This window comes from Protopterus annectens, chromosome 1.part2 (assembly GCF_019279795.1).
Source record: "Protopterus annectens isolate FY-2018-M chromosome 1.part2, PAN1.0, whole genome shotgun sequence".
Lineage (NCBI taxonomy): Eukaryota > Metazoa > Chordata > Ceratodontiformes > Protopteridae > Protopterus > Protopterus annectens.
In genome coordinates, this window is record NC_056727.1 from 568516164 (window position 1) to 568536542 (window position 20379).

Consider the following 20379-nt stretch of genomic DNA (forward strand, 5'->3'; position numbering starts at 1 on the left):
CTGACATTCAGAACAGCTTGATCATCACAACCCATTGTATTAATTTTGTTCATTCCTGAATTTTGCCAAGTTTGATATCCTTATTTGCATACGTAGTGGCTCTTAATAGTACAGTGACATTTATTTGCCTGTCATTATATGGTCAGTGGTATATGATGCAATGCTACATTGTATCTTTCCATAGTGTGGTCGTGCTGCATGTTTCTGTCAGTGGCCCCATCCTTGTGCATTGCCACTCACCATGCTGTTTTGTGTAAATCACTGCCCTGGTAGTTGAGGTGAGTAAACCCAAATGCTGTGATTTCCTCAAAACAGTGACCCTTTCTCAAAGATCTTCTGGTATGTTAAGTATACTTATGCACAACTGCACTGTACTGTACCTAGCCACAGTGGCTGATGCTTTATCATAGTAGAAAGTTGAACTGTTTTATTTCATTCTTGTTTAAACTTTTTTAGTATCTAAAGGATAAGAAGAAAAATGAAAACTACAGCATGATCACAGGAAAGAAAATAAAAATGAAAGTTAAGAAGACAAAAGAAGATAAAGAGGTACCAGCATGTTTTTGCTGTACTATGATTAGTTAAAATGCATAAAGCACAGTGTACTCTGAATTGTATCATTTTAATTGTCTCACACATGATGCACTGATGTTCATCGTGTTTCACTGTTGCAGTCATTACACTAGGGTTATCCTGCTGTGACAGGCTACCCGCAGTCAGCCTGAATACCAAAGTCTTGGTCCGGCGTCAGTTGCTGTCGCCTCTTCCCTGACGTCAGTGCGCCAGGGGTATAAAAGATGCAGCCAACACCATTTTCTTCAGTCTTTCTTGCCGCGTGGTGCCCGAAGCAAAAGCAGTTCGCAAGTGCCGGTCAGCCGACTACTGAGATTTTCAAAATCGAATTTCAGATCCGAAGTCTTCATTAAAGCTAAGTACCCCGTTGGGGAAATTTTTTTCTTGCTCCAGACCGATGTCAGAAAAAGTTAACAATTGTATTTCTTGTGGGAAGCAAATACCTCATAATGATTTTCACTCTTACTGTATTCCTTGCCTAGGCCCTGACCACGACGTTGCTAGCTGTCGGTTTTTCGCTAGATTTAACCAATGCACTATTAAGCGTCGGTACGATTTTGCCTTTCATTACTTTGGCGAAAGATTTAATTATATAATGCCGTCGGAACAGCCGACGACCGGAGTTTATAAAAAGCGCAAGGAAAAGGACAGGCATCCGAGGTCCAAAACCGACGAGGCCTCCACTAGGCCAGTCGCCGGTTCTCAGTGAGGCGCTTTCGCAGCCCCTGACACCCGCTACTTCAGAGCCACAGGCCGCTTCCAACTCCCACGTGGAACCAACTAGGCCTCTGAAAACTCAAGGCATTGGACACTTGGAAACTATTCCCTCAGATGGGTCCGGAGCCGCTGAGCAGGCATCGACTTCTGAGGGTAATGTTCATCATGTTACACTGCTGCAGTCATTACACTTGGGTTATCCTGCCATCAGGCGGTCCCGCAGTCAGCCAGAGTTCCAAAGTCTTGGTCCGGCGTCGGTTGCTGTCACTTCTTCCCAAACGTCAGTGCGCCAGGGGTATATAAGATGCATCCAACGCCATTTTCTCCAGTCTTTCTTGCTGCGCGGTGCTCGAAGCAGAAGTAGTTCGCAAGTGCCGGTCGGCCGACTCCTGAGATTTTCGAAGTCGAATTTCAGATCCGAAGTATTCAATAAAGCTAAGTACCCCATTGGGGAAACTTTTTTCTTGCCTCAGACCGATGTCAGAAAAAGTTAATAATTGTATTTCTTGTGGGAAGTAAATACCTCATAAGGACTTCCACTCTTATTGTATTCCATGCCTAGACCCTGATCACGATGTCACTAGTTGTCGGTTTTGTGCTAGATTTAACAAACGCACTATAAAAAGACGTTTTGATTTTGCTTTGCACTACTTTGGCTGAAGTTTCAATTATGCTATGCCGTCGGATCAACCGACGACCTCAGTACCGAAAAAACGCAAAGACAAGGATAAAGACAGGCATCCGAGGTCCAAAACCAACGACGAAACCTCTTCTAGGCCAGTCGCCGGTTCTCAGTGAGGTGCTTTCCCAGCCCCTGACACCTGCTACCTCAGAGCCACAGGCCGCTTCCGACTCCCACGTAGAGACAACTAGGCCTCTGGAAACTCAAGGTATTGGGCCTACGGAAACTAATCCCTCAGATGGGTCCGGAGCCGCTGAGCAGGCATCGGCTTCTGAGGGTGTTTTCAGACCTTCACAACTTACCATTAAAACAACAGCCAAGACAAAGGTACCATTAAAAACAAAGAAACAAGTACAGCATTCTCCTGGACAGTCCTCCATGCCTAAGAAACAGATGCTTAAAATGGCCAAAGACCTCATTACTCTAATCAGGGGTTCCCATCCCCCTCTTGAGAAAAGGCCTAGGCAGGATACAGACTATGATTCCTCTGATCAGGTTTCCATTTCCTCTGATTCCTCTTCAGACCAGGGATACTCTCTACCCCCCTATGGGGACTCTGATGCTGAAGAATCTATCCCTTCAGCCTCTCCTCCTGAGGATTATTCTTTTGGGGAAACTTTACATACCATGAGGGAGCATTTCAATTGGGAAAGTCAGGATTACTCAGAATCCAAGAAAAGGCACAGGGATATCCTTTTATTGCCTCAGCACAGGCCTCTGGCTATTCCGCCTGTGCTAGATATTGTGGATGATGTGTTCTCTGAATCCAGCTTATCTCCTGATTCTTTGCCCCCTGCTCCAGCCAAGCCAGATAGGTATTATAGAGTCCCTGACTCTCAAGTTTCTTTACAATAACCCTTCTGCTGATTCAGAAACTATTTCCCAGGGTCCAAAAGGGGTTAAGGCTTCCATTGCAAAAAACCCAGTACCGACTGACAGAGATTCCAGAGCTTTGGATAGATGGGGGAAGAAAGTATACACTTCTGCAACTTTAGCAGTAAGAGCTTTAAATTGCCAGTTTCACATGCTTAAGTACCAACAACATTTAATGGCTCAGTTAAAACAGAAAATGCTTGCAAGCTCAGAAGCTCCTGATTGTAGAGAAATGCAGGATTTATTGCATGCAGTTGAACAGGTGGGAAAACATACTCTGCAATGTGGTTTTTATTCTTTAGAGGCCTCTTGTAGAGCCGCAATTACAGGTTCTGTGATTCAAAGACATGCTTGGTTAAAAGAACAGAGTTTACCTGATCATGTTAAGGCAAAATTATTGGATGCTCCTTTACAGCATGATACCTTGTTTGGTGTTAAGGCAGAAGAGATGCTAAAGAAAATGGAGGATAAAACTAAATCTATGCAAACAGTCAAGGATTTCTTACAGGTACAGCCACCTCGGTTTAGCAGAAATTGGCCAACAAAGAATTGGTCCTTTCCGGTGTCAGACAGGCCACAGAGAGGCAGATACAGAAGCCCAAGAGGCAGATCTCAACCCCAAGGCTCAAACAGACAACGACAGTGGGGCACCTCAACTCCAAAAGGAGGTGAGGACAAGTCTCTACCTTACAGGAAACCGTCACAATGACTTTCCCCTTCGTATGCCAAGCACGTCCCTTTTGGAAGCCCCCTTAGGGGGAAAACTAGCACTTTTTTCTCAAAACTGGCAAACAATCATCCAAGGCAAATGGGTTCTGAATATTGTGTCTCAATGTTACAGGTTCCACTTTCATACTTTACCAAGGCTAAAAGGAATGCCAGACCTGCCACAAAATCAATGGGCAGAGGCACAAAAACAAATTTCAGCCCTCATGGACATGAGAGCTATTCAAAAAGTACCACAACAGGAACAAGGACAACGATTTTACTTGAGACTCTTCCTGGTCCCCAGAAAGGACAAGAGCTGGAAGCCCATACTAGACCTTTCAATTCTGAATACTTACCTAGATATTCCAAAATTCAAAATGTTGACATTACAGCAGCTTCTACCCATGCTGGGCAAGAAGGCTTGGCTTGTTACTCTGGACCTCAAAGAGGCATAACTGCATGTCCCTATCAGACAAAATTGCAGAAGATACCTCAGATTCAAAGCTGGTACAATGCACTACCAATTCTCTGCACTGCCCTTTGGCTTATCTACTGCACCCAGGGTCTTCACAAAGTGCCTGGCACCAGTAATTGCATTTTGCAGACAAAAAGGAATTCAAATATATCCATACCTGGACGACTGCCTCATTCAAGCAGAGACAAAGGACATTCTTCTACAGCGTCTGGCGTTTGTAAAATGGTTGCTAATTTCTCTAGGGTACACAGTAAACGAAAAGAAGTCAAAACTAGTGCCCTCGCAACAGATTATATTCCTGGGTGCCAGCTTAAATACAACGGCCCAGATGGCTTACCTCATGCCAGACAAACAAGTTCAACTAACTCAGTATTTTCAATTACTGGCAAAAAAGTCCCATCTCCCTGCAAGAAAAATTCTGCAGGCCCTGGGATTCGTGGCATCCTGCATACTACTAATACCATATGCCAGACTGCATATGAGGAAATTACAATGGTACCTAAAAAGTGTTTGGACTCAACACTCTCACAGTTTAGAAGCAGTAATACCAATGATTCCCTGCCTACAACAGGAGTTTCGATGGTGGGCACAGGCATGTCACCTAAACAAGGGTCAGCCTTTTACCCAACCCACAGCCAGGCAAACTCTAACAACAGATGCTTCAGATTACTCCTGGGGAACACACATGGCAGAAAAATGCATTCTGGGCAAGTGGACCACAGACCAGATGCATCTTCATATCAATCAAAAAGAGATGTTGGCTGTTCAAAATGCCTTAACAGCTTTCAAGGACCTTCTGTATCCAGGACAATTATTACTAAAGACAGACAACACCACAGTAATGTGGTACATAGACAAGCAAGGGGGCACTCATTCTTATCCCCTACGCAGGCAAGCCATGACCTTGTGGAACACAGCTCTAACGTATCAAGTTCACCTGCAAGCACAATTCCTGCCAGGAAAGAAAAATACTCTGGCAGACGATCTAAGCAGAAATATCATGCACCCTCACGAATGGAAATTGAATCCACAAATCTTCAGCATGGTAAAGCAAAAATGGGGATGCCCAGACATAGATCTTTTTGCCTCCCCACTGAATTGCCAACTACAAAAAATCTGCACAAGGACTTATCACAAACAAGCATGGAAAGTGGATGCTGTTTTGTTCAGCTGGAAAAACCTAAAAGTTTATGCCTTCCTGCCGCTGCCTCTCCTTTCAAAGGTACTCCTAAAAGCCAGACAAGAAAAACCACAGATGATCCTGATTGCTCCAGACTGGCCACACCAGCACTGGTACCCTATCTTAAGGAACTTGGCTCAAGGCCCACCATGGATTTTGCCTCAAATTCCACACCTTCTGACTCAACAAAACAATCAGATCCTGCACGGTCAGCTCAAAACCCTAAACCTGGCTGCATGGCAGATACATTAGTCAAACAGGCAACACCTCTCTCTAAAGCTGTTATGGATGTCATTTTGGAGGCCAGGAGGCCTAGCACCAGGAAAGCTTACTCAGAAAAATGGAAGAGATTCTGCGCCTGGAACCAGGCTCAAAGCCTTGACCCTCTTGTTCCAAACATTCCTCAGATTTTACAATACTTAACTGAGATGTTGGACAGAGGCCTATTCTTCTCATCAATTAAGATCCACGCCTCTGCCATTTCAGCACATTACAACACGGATCCTCCTTTATTCTCTCATCCCTTGCTAAAGCAGTACCTCAGAGGGGCTAAAAACATAAGACCGCCCCGGAGAGCACCAACTTGGTACCTCAATTTCGTTTTGGAAAAACTGACCCTACCACCTTTTGAGCCAGCCAATACAGCCGATCTAAAATTTTTATCATGGAAAACAGCTCTGCTCCTGGCAGTAACTTCAGCACGAAGAGTCTCAGAGCTACAGGCATTAATCGCAGTGGAACCTTTTATAATCTTTCATCAGGACAGGGTTTCTTTAAGGACAAACCCTACCTTTATGCCAAAGGTGATATCTAGTGTGGCTCTTAACCAAACCATCCATTTGCCAACTTTTTATCCAAACCCCCAGAATAAAGGGGAGAAACTTCTGCATTCTTTGGGCGTACACAGGCAGCTACACTTCTACTTGGACAAAACAAAAGCTTTCAGGAAAACTGAGCAACTGTTTGTAGCATATGTTGCAGGGTCACAGGGCAAGGCTATCTCATAGCAGACTATATCCAAATGGAAAGGACACTGTATTAGTTACTGCTACACACAGCATGGAAAATCAGTCCCAAATAACATTGGGCCACATTCCACCAGGGCAACAGCCACTTCAACAGCCTTTCTCAGAGGAGTACCTACCAAGGAAATTTTGGAGGCTGCAACTTGGAGTTCAGTGCACACCTTTACCAAGCATTACCACCTGCCTCTTTACTCTAAATCCAGTCCAGAGCAGGATTTGCCACTGCAGATGTTCATCGTGTTACCCTGCTGCAGTCATCACACTTGGGTTATCCTGCTGTCAGGCGGTCCCGCAGTCGGCCTGAGTTCCAAAGTCTTGGTCCGGCATCGGTTGCTGTCGCTTCCTCCCTGACGTCTGCGTGCCAGGGGTATATAAGAGGCATCTGACGCCATTTTCTTCAGTCTTTCTTGCCGCGCGGTGCCCAAAGCAGAAGCATTTCGCAAGTGCCGGTCGGCCGACACCTGAGATTTTCTAATCGAATTTCAGTTCGAAGTCTTCAATAAAGCTAAGTACCCCGTTGGGGAACCTTTTCTTGCCTCAATCCGATGTCAGAAAAAGTTAACAATTGCATTTCTTGTGGGAAGCAAATACCTCATAAGGACTTCCATTCTTGTTGTATTCCTTGCCTAGGCCCAGACCACGACGTCACAGGTTGTCAGTTTTGTGCTAGGTTTAATAAACGAACTATCAAACGCTGTTTTGACTTCGCACTGCATTACTTTGGTAGGAAATTTAATTATGTCATGCCGTCGGAGCAGCCGACGACCGCCATGCATAAAAAACGCAAGGATAAGGACAGGCAGCCTAGAACCAAACCAGACTCCGAGGCCTTTGCTGGGCCTGTCGCCGGTTCTCCGGTTTTCAGTGAGGCGCCTACGCAGCCCCTGACGACCGCGGAAATGGAACCCCAGACAGCTTCAGATTCTCAAGCGGAGTGTTCTAGGCCGTCGCATCCATCTTCTTTAGGTCCTACCTACACCGGAGCAGAAGGTGATCCCGGTGCAGTAGAAACGCCTTCGGTTTCAGAAGATGTCTTCAGACCGACTACACTCACCATAAAATCTTATGCTAAGCAAAAAACTCCTTTAAAATCAAAAAAGACTGTACATCAGTCTCCTGTTCAAGGCCCCATGCCTAAGAAACAGATGCTTAAGATGGCTGAAGATTTGATTTCCGTAATCAGGGGTTCCCATCCCCCTCCTGATAAAAGACCAAGACAAGAGGAAGACTATGCTTCCTCTGACCAGGTTTCTATTTCCTCAGATTTTTCTGAGGATCAAGATTACGCTTTTCCCCCTTATGAAGATTCTGATGCTTTAGACTCTATTCCCTCAGCATCTCCCCTTGAAGACTACTCCTTTGGGGAAACTTTACATACCATGAGGGAGCATTTCCACTGGGAAGGCCAGGACTACTCTGATTCTAAGAGGAGGCTCCGAGAGTTTCTTTTACTACCCCAGCACAGACCACTTGCTTATACCTCCAGTCTTAGATATTGTGGATGATGTTTACTTAGAGTCTAGTCTAAATCCAGACTCCCTACCTCCTGCTACAGCCAAACCAGACAGATACTACAGAGTACCTGACACACACAAATTCCTTTACAAAAGCCCTCTGGCTGACCCAGAAACAATTTCCCAGGGTCCCAAAGGGGCTAAAGCTTCTATGGCTAAAAATCCTGTACCCTCTGAAAGGGATTCCAGAGCCCTAGATAGATGGGGAAAGAAGATATACACCTCAGCTACCTTGGCTATGAGAGCATTAAATTGTCAGTTTCACATGCTGAAATATCAGCAATTCCTAATGTCTCAATTAAAACAAAAACTGAGCACACATTCTGAATAGGCTGAATTCAAGGAAATGCAGGATCTGTTGCATGCAGCTGAACAGGTGGGCAAACATACTTTACAATGTGGAATTGATACATTGGAAGCTTCCTGTAGAGCAGCTGTTACTGGGTCTGTCATACGCAGACACGCTTGGTTAAAAGAACAAACCCTACCTGAACATGTTAAAGCAAAATTATTGGATGCACCTTTACAGCAGGATGTCTTATTTGGTGTCAAAGCAGAAGAGGTTTTAAAGAAAATGGAGGATAAGGCAAAGCCTATGCAGACGGTCAAGGATTTTTTACAGGTACAACCTCTCGTTTCAGCAGCAATTGGCCAACAAAAAACTGGTCCTTTCCAGCTTCTGACAGACCACAGAGGGGCAAATACAGACGCCTAAGAGGCAGAGGTCAGTCACAAAGCCCTTACAAATCTCGCCAGTGGGGAGCCACTACCCAGAAAGGAGGTGAAGACAGGCCCCAAGCTAGCAGAAGACAAACACAATGACTCAACCCTCTAACTACCAAGCAAATCTCTCTTGGCAGCTCCCTTGGGAGGAAAACTAGCACTTTTTGCAGACAACTGGCACATCATCACAAAAGACAAATGGGTCCTCAACATTGTCTCACAAGGATACAGATTCCACTTTCATACCTTGCCAAGGATAAAAGGAATGCCAAACCTGCCACCAAATCAATGGGCAGAGGCACAAAAAACAAATTACACCTCATGGACATGCGAGCCATTCAACAGGTACCTACAAAGGAGCAAGGACAAGGAGTTTACTCAAGACTCTTTCTAGTCCCCAGAAAGGACAAAGCATGGAGACCCATTCTGGATCTTTCAATTCTGAACACATATCTGCAAGTACCAAAATTCAAGATGCTAACACTATAGCAGCTTCTTCCCATGCTGGGCAAGAAGGCTTGGCTAGTAAAGTTGGACCTCAAGGAGGCATACCTGCATGTCCCTATCCGACAAAATTGCAGAAGATACCTCCGCTTCATTGCAGGTTCAACCCATTATCAATTCTTTGCACTGCCCTTTGGCTTATCTACTGCGCCCAGGGTCTTCACAAAATGCCTGGCACCAGTAATTGCATACTGCAGACAAAGAGGAATTCAAATATACCCATACCTGGACAATTGCCTTATTCAAGCAGAAAGCAAGGACATTCTTTTAAAACATCTGGCATTTGTCAAACACCTTCTAAGTTGCCTAGGGTACACAGTAAACGAAAAGAAATCAAAACTTGTGCCCTCACAAAACATAATATTCCTGGGTGCCAGCTTGAATACAACGGCCCAGATGGCTTATCTCTTGCCAGACAAACAATTACAGCTGTCTCAGTACTTCAAAATAATGGCAACAAAGACCCAACTCCCTGCAAGAAAAATTCTGCAGGCCTTGGGATTCATGGCATCTTGCATTCTACTAATACCATTTGCAAAACTGCATCTGAGGAAATTACAATGGTACCTGAAAAGCATTTGGACTCAGCACAGCCACAGCTTGGAAACAATGATACCACTCATTCCCTGCCTTCAACAGGAGTTTCTATGGTGGGCACAGGCATGTCACCTCAACAAGGGTCAGCCTTTCACATTACCCACAGCCAGGCAAACTATGACAACAGATGCATTGGACTATGCGTGGGGAGCACACATGGCAGGACAGTGCATTCAGGGCAAATGGACTACAGATCAAAGGCATCTGCATATCAATCAAAAAGAAATGCTAGCAGTACAGAATGCCCTAACAGCTTTCTAGGACCTCTTACACCCAGGACAACCAATAGTAAAGACGGACAATACCACAGTAATGTGGTACATAAACAAGGGGGCACACATTCCTATCCTCTATGCAGACAAGCAGTGACCTTGTGGAACACAGCACTGTCTTACCAAGTTCAACTACAAGCACAATTCCTGACAGGAAAGAAAAACACATTGGCAGACGACCTAAGCAGAAACATCATGGATCCCCACGAGTGGAAACTGGATCCACAAATATTTGCAATGATAACTCAAAAATGGGGATGCCCAGACATAGATCTGTTTGCCAACCCCCAAAACTACCAACTACAAAAATTTGTACAAGGACATTCCACCCACAAGCTTGGAAAGTGGACGCCCTCTCATTCAGTTGGAAAACATTAACAGTGTATGCCTTTCCTCCACTACCTCTTCTAGCAAAGGTGCTGTTGAAAGTCAGATTGGAGAGGCCTCAAATGATACTCATTGCACCAGACTGGCCACGCCAGCACTGGTACCCAATTCTAAAGAACATGGCCCAAGGCCCACCATGGATTTTACCACAAATTCCTCACCTGCTCACCCAGCGAGACAATCAAATTCTACACAGCCAGCTCAAGACTTTAAATCTGGCTGCATGGCAAATTACCTAAACAATCAACCAACACCTCTATCCAAAGCTGTTATGGATGTCATTCTGGAGGCCAGGAGGCCCAGCACCAGGAAAACCTATTCAGACAAATGGAAAAGATTTTGTGCTTGGAACCAGGCTAATGGCCAAAATCCCCTTGATCCAAACATGCCTCAGATTCTACAGTATTTAACTGAGATGTTGCACAACGGACTTTCCTTTTCATCTATTAAGATCCACGCCTCAGCAATTTCAGCTCATTACAACACGGATCCTCCTTTATTTTCACATCCACTCCTAAGACAGTACCTCAGAGGGGCTAAGAACATAAGACTGCCCAGGAGAGCACCAACACCTACTTGGGATCTCAACTTTGTTTTGGAAAAACTTACACTGCCACCCTTTGAACCAGCATTCTCTGCTGATTTACAGTTTCTTTCATGGAAAACTGCCCTGCTGCTAGCAATAACTTTAGCTAGAAGACTCTCAGAGCTACAGGCACTAATGGCAGTGGAGCCTTTCCTCATTTTTCATCAAGACAGAGTCTCTCTGCGAACTAACCCTTCCTTTATGCCAAAGGTGGTATCCAGTGTGACCCTAATCCAAACCATTCATTTGCCCACCTTTTTCCCAAATCCCCAGAACAAAGGAGAAAGACTCCTGCACTCTTTGGACATTCACAGACAATTACGTTACTACTTGGATAAAACTAAGGCTTTCAGAAACTCTGACCAGTTCTTTGTAGCCTATGCCGCAGGATCACAAGGAAAAGCTATCTCAAAACAGACCATTTCTAAATGGATAGGACATTGCATACGTTTCTGCTACACGCATCATGGGAAATCGGTACCTGCTAGCACTAGGCCCCACTCCACCAGGGCTACAGCTACATCAGCAGCCTTTCTCAGCGGGGTGCCAACCAAGGATATTCTGGAAGCTGCAACTTGGAGTTCAGTGCACACCTTCACTAAACACTATCACTTACCTCTATATTCTAAGACTAGAGCTGGCTTTGCCACTGCAGTTTTGCAGGGCCTACTAGCTTCTTCTAACCCTGTTTAACTCCACCACCCATCCTTAGCTTTGGGATTCTACCCAAGTGTGATTACTGCAGCAGGGTAACACAATGAACATAGTACAGTTTTGTACCTACCATAAATGTAGATGTTAGAGTGTTCACCCTGCTGCAGTCCAGGTTACCCTCCCTCCATCCCCTCTGAACTAGCTTGACTTATCTATTCCTTTCTATCCTATACAACCTCTGTGGTGTATTTGCTTGTGACTGAAAGTATTGCTTTACTCTTACTTATACATATATATTTTTATATAGCAACATGTATTGCCTACCTATTGGGGGCACCTGATATCTGGGGCAAGAAAAACTGAAGAAAATGGCGTCGGATGCATCTTGTGTACCCCTGGCGCACTGACGTCAGGGAAGAAGCGACAGCAACCGACGTCGGACCAAGACTTTGGAACTCTGGCCGACTGCGGGACTGCCTGATGGCAGGATAACCCAAGTGCAATGACTGCAGCAGTGTGAACACTCGAACATCTACATTTATGGTAGGTACAAAACTGTACTTTTTCAGACCTACACAGTTATATGTAAAGCCAAACTCAGCTTCAAAGACAAAGACTAAAGCACCTTTAAAGACAAAGAAACAAGTACAGCATTCTCCTGGACAAACGTCTATGCCTAAAACCAGATGCTTAAAATGGCCGAAGACTTAATTACTTTGATCAGGGGTTCCCATCCCCCTCCTGATAAGAGGCCTAGGCAAGAGACAGAATATGAATCTTCAGATCAGGTTTCCATTTCCTCTGACTCCTCTTCTTACCGGGGATACTCTCTTCCTCCCTATGAGGATTCTGATGCTGAAGAATCTATCCCTTCAGTCTCTCCTCCTGAGGATTATTCTTTTGGGGAAACCTTGCATACCATGAGGGAGCACTTCCACTGGGAGAGACAAGATTACTCAGAATCTAAGAAAAGGCTCAGAGATTTTCTTTTACTTCCACAGCCCAGACCTCTTGCTATTCCACCTGTTCTAGACATTGTGGATGATGTATTTTCAGAGTCCGGCCTGTCTCCTGACTCTTTACCCCCTGCAACCTGTTAAGCCAGACAGATACTACAGGGTTCCAGATTCTCATAAATTTCTATATAAAAAGCCTGCTGCTGACCCAGAAGCTATATCTCAGGGTCCCAAAGGGGTCAAGGCTTCCACTGCAAAAATCCCTGTCCCCTCCGATAGGGATTCTAGGGCACTGGACAGTTGGGGGAAAAAGGTTTATACTTCTGCTACCTTGGCTGTAAGGACTTTAAATTGTCAGTTTCATATACTTAAATATCAGCAATACTTAATGTCACTGCTAAAACAGAAAATGTTGACAAATTCTGAATGTCCAGAAAACAAGGAAATGCCGGATTTATTGCATGCAGCTGAACAAATAGGAAAGCATACTTTGCAGTGTGGTTTTGATTCACTGGAGGCCTCTTGCAGGGCCTCTGTTACGGGTTCTGTCATTAGGAAGCATGCTTGGTTAAAGGAGCAGAATCTGCCTGATCATGTTAAATCAAAATTATTGGATGCTCCATTACAACATGATACTTTGTTTGGGGTTAAGGCAGAAGAGGTGTTGAAGAAAATGGAGGATAAAGCAAAATCTATGCAGACAGTTAAGGATTTCTTACAGGTACAGCCACCCAGATTTAATAGGAACTGGCCTTCAAAGAATTGGTCCTTTCCAGTGTCAGACAGGCCACAAAGAGGCAGATACAGACGCCCTAGAGGCAGATCCCAGCCCCAAGGCTGATACAGGCCTAAACAATGGAGTGCTTCTACCTCCAAAAGCGGAGAAGACAAATCACAGCCATATAGGAAACAGTCCTAATGACTTTCCACTGCCAGTGCCAAGCACTTCTCTTTTGGCAGCCCCCTTAGGGGGAAAACTAGCACTCTTTTCACAAAATTGGCACATTATCACCCAGGACAAATGGGTCTTGAATATAGTGTCTCAGGGCTACAGGTTCCACTTTCACACCCTTCCAAAGGCAAACGGTATGCCAGACCTGCCACACAATCAATGGGCTGAGGCACAAAAACAAGTTTCATCCCTCATGGACATGAGGGCCATTCAGCGAGTACCACAGCAAGAGCAGGGGCAAAGATTTTACTCAAGACTTTTCTTGGTACCCAGAAAGGACAAAACCCTGGAGAACAATACTGGACCTGTCTATTCTAAACACTTTTCTGGACGTTCCAAAATTCAAAATGTTGACTCTGCAGCAGCTTCTGCCCATGTTGGGCAAGAAGACTTGACTTGTGACTTTGGACCTAAAAGAGGCATACCTGCATGTCCCAATCAGACAATCTTGCAGAAGATACCTCAGATTCATAGCTGGCTCAATGCACTACCAATTCCCTGCACTGCCCTTTGGCTTATCTACTGCACCCAGGGTCTTCACAAAATGCCTGCCACCAGTAATTGCTTTTTGCAGACAAAGAGGAATTCAAATATATCCTTGGACAACTGCCTTATTCAAGCAGAGAACAAGGACATTCTACTAAAGCATCTGGCGTTTGAAAAAGATTACTAATTTGCCTAGGGTACACAGTAAACGAAAAGAAATCAAAACTAGTACCCTCTCAAGAGATAATATTCTTGTGTGCAAGCTTAAATAAAACTGCCCAGATGGCTTATCTCACGCCAGACAAACGGAGACAACTGACTTCTCACTTTGAAATGTTGTCAACAAAGACCCAGTTATCTGCAAGAAAAATTCTGCAGGCTTTGGGCTTCATGGCATCCTGCATTCTGCTAATTCCATATGCAAGGCTGCATATGAGGAAACTACAATGGTATCTAAAAAGTGTTTGGACTCAACATTGCCACAGCCTGGAAACATTAATTACCCTCATTCCATGCCTGCAACAGGAGTTTCAATGGTGGGCACAGGCCTGTCACCACAACAAGGGGCAGCCATTCACTTTACCCACAGCCAGGCAGACACTAACAGATGCATCAGATTACGCCTGGGGGATTTGATTCAGTCAGTGATTTTTCTCACCCCGGAAAGGATAGAAAATCTCAGACTCCATGTATCGGCGATCTTGGATCACTCGGTAGTCAAAGCAGCCGATGTTCTCAGGGCCCTGGGTTCGATGGCAGCCGCAATCTCTATCCTCCCTCTTGCACGTCTTCACATGAGGGTCCTTCAATGGAATCTGGCAGTTCAATGGCCCTGGCTAGACCTTCCGATGGATTTTCACATCTAAATCAATCGGACATGCAGAACGTCACTACAGTGGTGGCTTCAATCGGCGGACATTTTCGCAGGGCGCAACTTTCAAGCCACGGTGACCGCGGACGCTTCCCAGCTCGGGGGGGGGGGCACTTCCTGGGAAGAGCAGTCCAAGGCACGTGGTCACCTCCAGAGACCAAGCTACACATCAGTGTCCTAGAGATGAGGGCAGTGCTGTTAGCATTGAGAGCCTTCCCCCCTGTCCTACCTCCGGAAACTGTAGCCATTCAATCAGACAAACATGTCTGTAGTCTGGTATATAAACAAACAGGGAGGGACCCGATCCTACCCCCTTTGTCGCGAGGCCATGAGGGTTTGGGAGCGGGCCATATCCACCAGCCAGTTTCTCATAGCAACGCATATCCTGGGACGCTCCAACATTCTAGCGGACAGTCTCAGCAGGGCAATCCTTCTGCCTTACAAGTGGTCTCTGAAACAATCAGTGGCAGAGAAGATCTTCCGTGTTTGGGGTCAATCTTGCTGCAATCTCTTCACATCTCTTTCCAACGCGAAGTGCAGCAATTTCTTCGCTCTGATCCCCCCTCCGGGGGAAGTCCCCAGGGACGCTCTAGTCCATGCTTGCCCTCCCAGGCTACTGTATGCTTATCCCCCGTTACCTCTTATTCCGAAGTTCCTTCAGAGAGCTTGCCAGCTGCAGTGCAAAGTCATTCTCATAGCTCCCTTCTGGCCGCGTCAAGTGTGGTTTCCTTTCCTATGGTCTCACCTGTTGGTTCCTCCATGGACTCTAGATCCATGCCCGGATCTGATTTCTCACCCGTCGGGCTTGCCCTTGCCCAACCTGGACAGTCTCAAGCTGGCGGCGTGGCTGCTCCAGTTCCCATGATCATCAGGACTCCCGGACTTTCATCCCCTGTTAAGAATATTCTAGTAGCTTTTCTTAAAGCCTCCACTAGGAAACTCTACAATAGCAAGTGGAGACGTTTTTGCGTTTGGGCCTCTCAGCACAATCTGAACCCGTTTACAGCCCCCATTCCAGTCATACTGGATTTTCTGGCTGATCTTTTTCGATCAGGCGCTAGTGCTTCCACCATCAAGGTTCAGCTGGCTGCCATATCTAATTTTCATGTGGGTGAAAATAAGGTTGCTCTGGCTTCTGCTAAATTGTGTAAAGCTTTCCTGAAGGGCACTTTTTTATTGCGACCACCAGTTAAACAGTGCCCCCCTGGGATCTGACTTTAGTCCTTCAGGCTTTGACCTCTCCCCCTTTCGAGCCAGCCGGTTCAGTTCCGATGAAGTTTTTGTCGTGGAAGACAGCCTTCTTGGTCGCCATCACTTCAGCCAAGAGAGTTTCGGAGTTGCAGGCTTTATCCTCCTTGCCCCCCTATTTGGTTTTCCACAAGGATAGGGTTTCGCTGTGTACGAACACTTCTTTTCTTCCCAAGGTGTCCTCAGCAGTCTATAAACTTGCCAGTCTTCTTCCCAAATTTCCAAAATAGAGGTGAATGTAAGCTTCATTTATTGGATGTCCATAGACAGCTTCGTTTTTACTTCCATAGGACTAAACCCTTCCGGAAGTCAGATCAGTTGTATCCTTTTCTAAACCATTTTTGGGCAAAGTAGTTTCGAAAGTGTCCTTAGCAAGGTGGATAACTCTTTGTATTGCACAGGTTTATAAGGACAAAGATTCATCTCCTCCTGGTGTATTGAAGGCTCATTCCACTAGAGCAATGGCCACTTCTGCAGCTTTCTGGTCAAGAGTTCCGTTTGACGATAACTGTGCGGCAGCGACTTGGGCCAATTCGCACACATTCATCTCTCATTATAAATTGGATCTTATTTCTAGAGGGAGAGCATCCTTTGGCTCTGTGGTGCTCAGAAATATCCTTCCATAAGGGCCACCCAGGAATATTAGTAGCTGGGGACTCTGTCCTATATGTGCAGAATGAATGAAGTCAACTACTTCAGATAAAGAAGTTATGTTCTTACCATAACATTCCATCTGAGTAGTAGACTTCATTCTTCTGCACCTTCCCTCCCTCCATCCCCCCTCACTCTTCAGGTTTTTTCCTGTTTAGAATTGTGGTTATGTTGCCATTTAGTGTCAGCAAACTCGATCTGGGGCTAGATAGGAGGAAGTGATGTAATGTAGGTAAGGGAGGAGCTCGGAGCTGATGCTTGAAAAGTTTTGCCGGCTCGGATCCGAATTGGATCTGTATACCCATATGTGCAGAAGAATGAAGTCTACTACTCGATGGAACGTTATGGTAAGAACATAACTTCTTTTTATCTACCTATGCAGCTTAGGCTACTGCAGAAGTGTCTAATGTTGCTCTGCTGCTAGCAATAACTTCAGCAAGAAGAGTCTCAGAGTTACAGGCATTAATGGCAGTGGAACCTTTTATCATTTTTCATCCGGACAGGGTTTCTCTAAGGACAAACCCAACATTTATGCCAAAGGTAGTATCCAGTGTGGCTCTTAACCAAACCATTAATTTGCCAACTTTTTATCCAAATCCCCAGAATAAAGGGGAGAGACTTCTGCACTCTTTGGACATACACAGGCAGCTACGCTTCTACTTGGACAAAACAAAAGCTTTCAGAAAAACTGAGAAACTTTTTGTGGCATGTGCTGCAGGATCACAAGGAAAGGCTATTTCAAAGCAGACTATTTCAAAATGGATAGGACACTGCATTCGTCTCTGCTATGCACAGCATGGCAAATTAGTGCTTATGAATATTAGGCCACATTCTACCAGGGCAGCAGCCACATCAGCAGACTTTCTCAGAGGAGTACCAACCAAGGAAATTTTGGAGGCTGCAACTTGGAGTTCAGTGCAGACTTTTACCAAGCACTACCACTTACCTCTTTACTCTAAATCCAGAGCAGGTTTTGCCACTGCAGTTCTGCAGGGCCTCATAGCCACTCCTAATCCTATTTAGACCCATCCGCCCAACCTCAGCTTTGGGATTCTACCCAAGTGTAATGACTGCAACAGTGAAACACGATGAACATAGTACAGTTGTGTACCTACCGTAAATGCAGATGTTTGAGTGTATTCACTGTTGCAGTCCAGGTTACCCTGCCACCATCCCCCTTTCATTGCTGGGACTTATCTGTACTTCTCTATTCTATACAACCTATGTGGTGTATTTGCTTGTAGAGGAAGGTAATGTTTATGTTAGTGCATGCATTTTTATTTGCAAAATTCTTGGTCTACACTTTTGGGGGCACCTGACATATGGGGCAAGAAAAACTGAAGAAAATGGCGTCGGCTGCATCTTTTATACCCCTGGTGCACTGACGTCAGGGAAGAGGCGACAGCAACTGACGCCGGACCAGGACTTTGGAATTCAGGCCGACTGTGGGTAGCCTGCCAGCAGGATGACCCAAGTGTAATGACTGCAACAGTGAATACGCTCGAACATCTACATTTATGGTAGGTACACAACTGTACTTTATACATCTGCAGCCTTGGCTATCAAGGCCTTAAACTGTCAATTTCATATGCTTAAGTACCAACAGCATGTTATGGCATTGCTGAAACAGAAAATTGATTTCAGTATGTGCAGAAAATAAAGAATTGCAGGAATTATTGCATGCAACTGAACAAGTTGGAAAGCATACTTTGCAATGTGGTTTTGATTCTTTAGAGGCCTCCTGCAGGGCCGCAGTTACTGGATCTGTGATTAGGTGGCATGCTTGGTTAAAGGAAAAAAATTTGCCTGATCATATTAAAGCTAAATTGCTAGATGCACCTTTACAGCATGATTCTCTGTTTGGTATTAAGGCAGAAGAGGTTTTAAAGAAAATGGAAGACAAAGCTAAGTCTATGCAAACTGTTAGACTTTTTGCAAGTATAGCCACCAAGATTCAGTAGACACTGGCCTACAAAAAATTGGTCCTTTCCTGTGTCAGACAGAGCTCAAAGGGGCAAATCCAGACGCCCTAAGGGTTCCAGATACCAGGCGCAAGACTCATACAGATCAAAGCAATGAGGCGCATCCACCTCCAAATCTGGAAGAGATAAAGCGCAAACATACAGAAAGAAATCCCAATGACTTCCCTCTGCCTACACCAAGCACTTATCTTTTGGTAGCACCCATAGGGGAAAATTAGCACTTTTTGCTCAAAATTGGCAGTTAATAACCCAGGACAAGTGGGTACTAAACATCGTATCACAGGGATACAGATTCCATTTCCACACTCTGCCAATGGTAAATGATTGGCCAGATCTGCCAAAAAATCAATGGGCAGAGGCACAGAAACAGGTTATGTCCCTCGTGGACATGGGGGCCATTCAGACAGTGCCAGAACAGGAAAAAGGACAAGGTTTTTACTCAAGACTTTTCTTGGTACCCAGAAAGGACAAGGCCTGGCGGCCAATAATGGATCTATCGATTTTGAACACATACCTGGACATTCCAAAATTCAAAATGCTGACTTTGCAGCAGCTTCTGCCCATGCTGGGCAAAAATGCGTGGCTGGTGACTTTAGACCTAAAAGAGGTATACCTACATGTCCCAATAAGACAGTCATGCAGAAGATACCTCAGATTCAAGGCTGGCTTAATGCACTACCAATTCTCTGCACTGCCCTTTGGCTTATCTACTGCGCCCAGGGTCTTTACAGAGTGCCTGGCGCCAGTAATTGCATTTTGCAGACAAAGAAGTATAGAAATAAGTCCTTACTTGGACGACTGTCTCATTCAAGCAGAGAACAAGGACACTCTTCTTCGACACCTGGCGTTTGTGAAAAGGCTTCTAACATGCATAGGGTACACAATAAACGAAAAGAAATCTCAACTGGTACCCTCTCAAAAGATAACATTCCTGGGTACAAGCTTGAATACAACTGCCCAGATGGCTTACCTCACGCCAGACAAAGACAACTGACTACTTACTTCAAACTGATGGCAACAAAAACTCAGTCTTCTGCAAGACAAATTCTGCAGGCTCTGGGCTTCATGGCATCCTGCATCCTACTAATTCCATATGCAAGACTGCATATGAGGAAACTTCAGTGGTACCTAAAAAGTTTATGGAGTCAACATTCACACAGTCTGGAAACAATGATTCCTCTCATTCCCTGCCTGCAACAGGAGTTTCTATGGTGGGCAAAGGCCTGTCCTTCACTGTACCCCCTGCCAACCAAACCTTAACAACAGACACATCAGATTATGCCTGGGGGGCTCACATGGCAGGAAGATGCATTCAGGACATATAGCCACCAAAACAAATGCATCTACATATCAACCAGAAAGAGATGCTAGCTGTTCAGAATGCCCTAACAGCCTTCAAGGACTTAATACATCCAGGACAACTGCTGATAAAGATGGAAAACACCACAGTCATGTGGTATATAAACAAGCAAGGGGGCACACACTCATACCCCCTTTGCAGATTAGCCATGACACTGTGGGACACAGCTTTGACCTACCAAATACATCTTCAAGCTCAATTCCTGCCAGGAAAACAAAACACTCCTTCAGACGATTTAAGCAGAAACCTTATGGATCCCCACGAGTGGAAACTAAATCCACAAGTCTTCAGCATGATAACAGAGAAATGGGGGAGCCCATATATAGATCTATTTGCCTCTCCCCAAAATTATCAATTAAAAAGATTCTGCACAAGGACTTATCACAGACGAGCATGGAAAGTG

At 45.1% G+C, this 20379-nt stretch overlaps 1 long non-coding RNA gene across 1 annotated transcript in view; it reads left to right on the plus strand.

Moving 5' to 3' along the window:
• Positions 1-511: 511 nt before the first annotated feature.
• The window catches only part of LOC122790283, a 103341-nt gene continuing 83473 nt past the window's right edge, over positions 512-20379 (plus strand). The window contains exon 1 of the long non-coding RNA XR_006362977.1: positions 512-549. This is a non-coding gene — a long non-coding RNA (uncharacterized LOC122790283). The remainder of the gene's footprint in view (positions 550-20379) is intronic.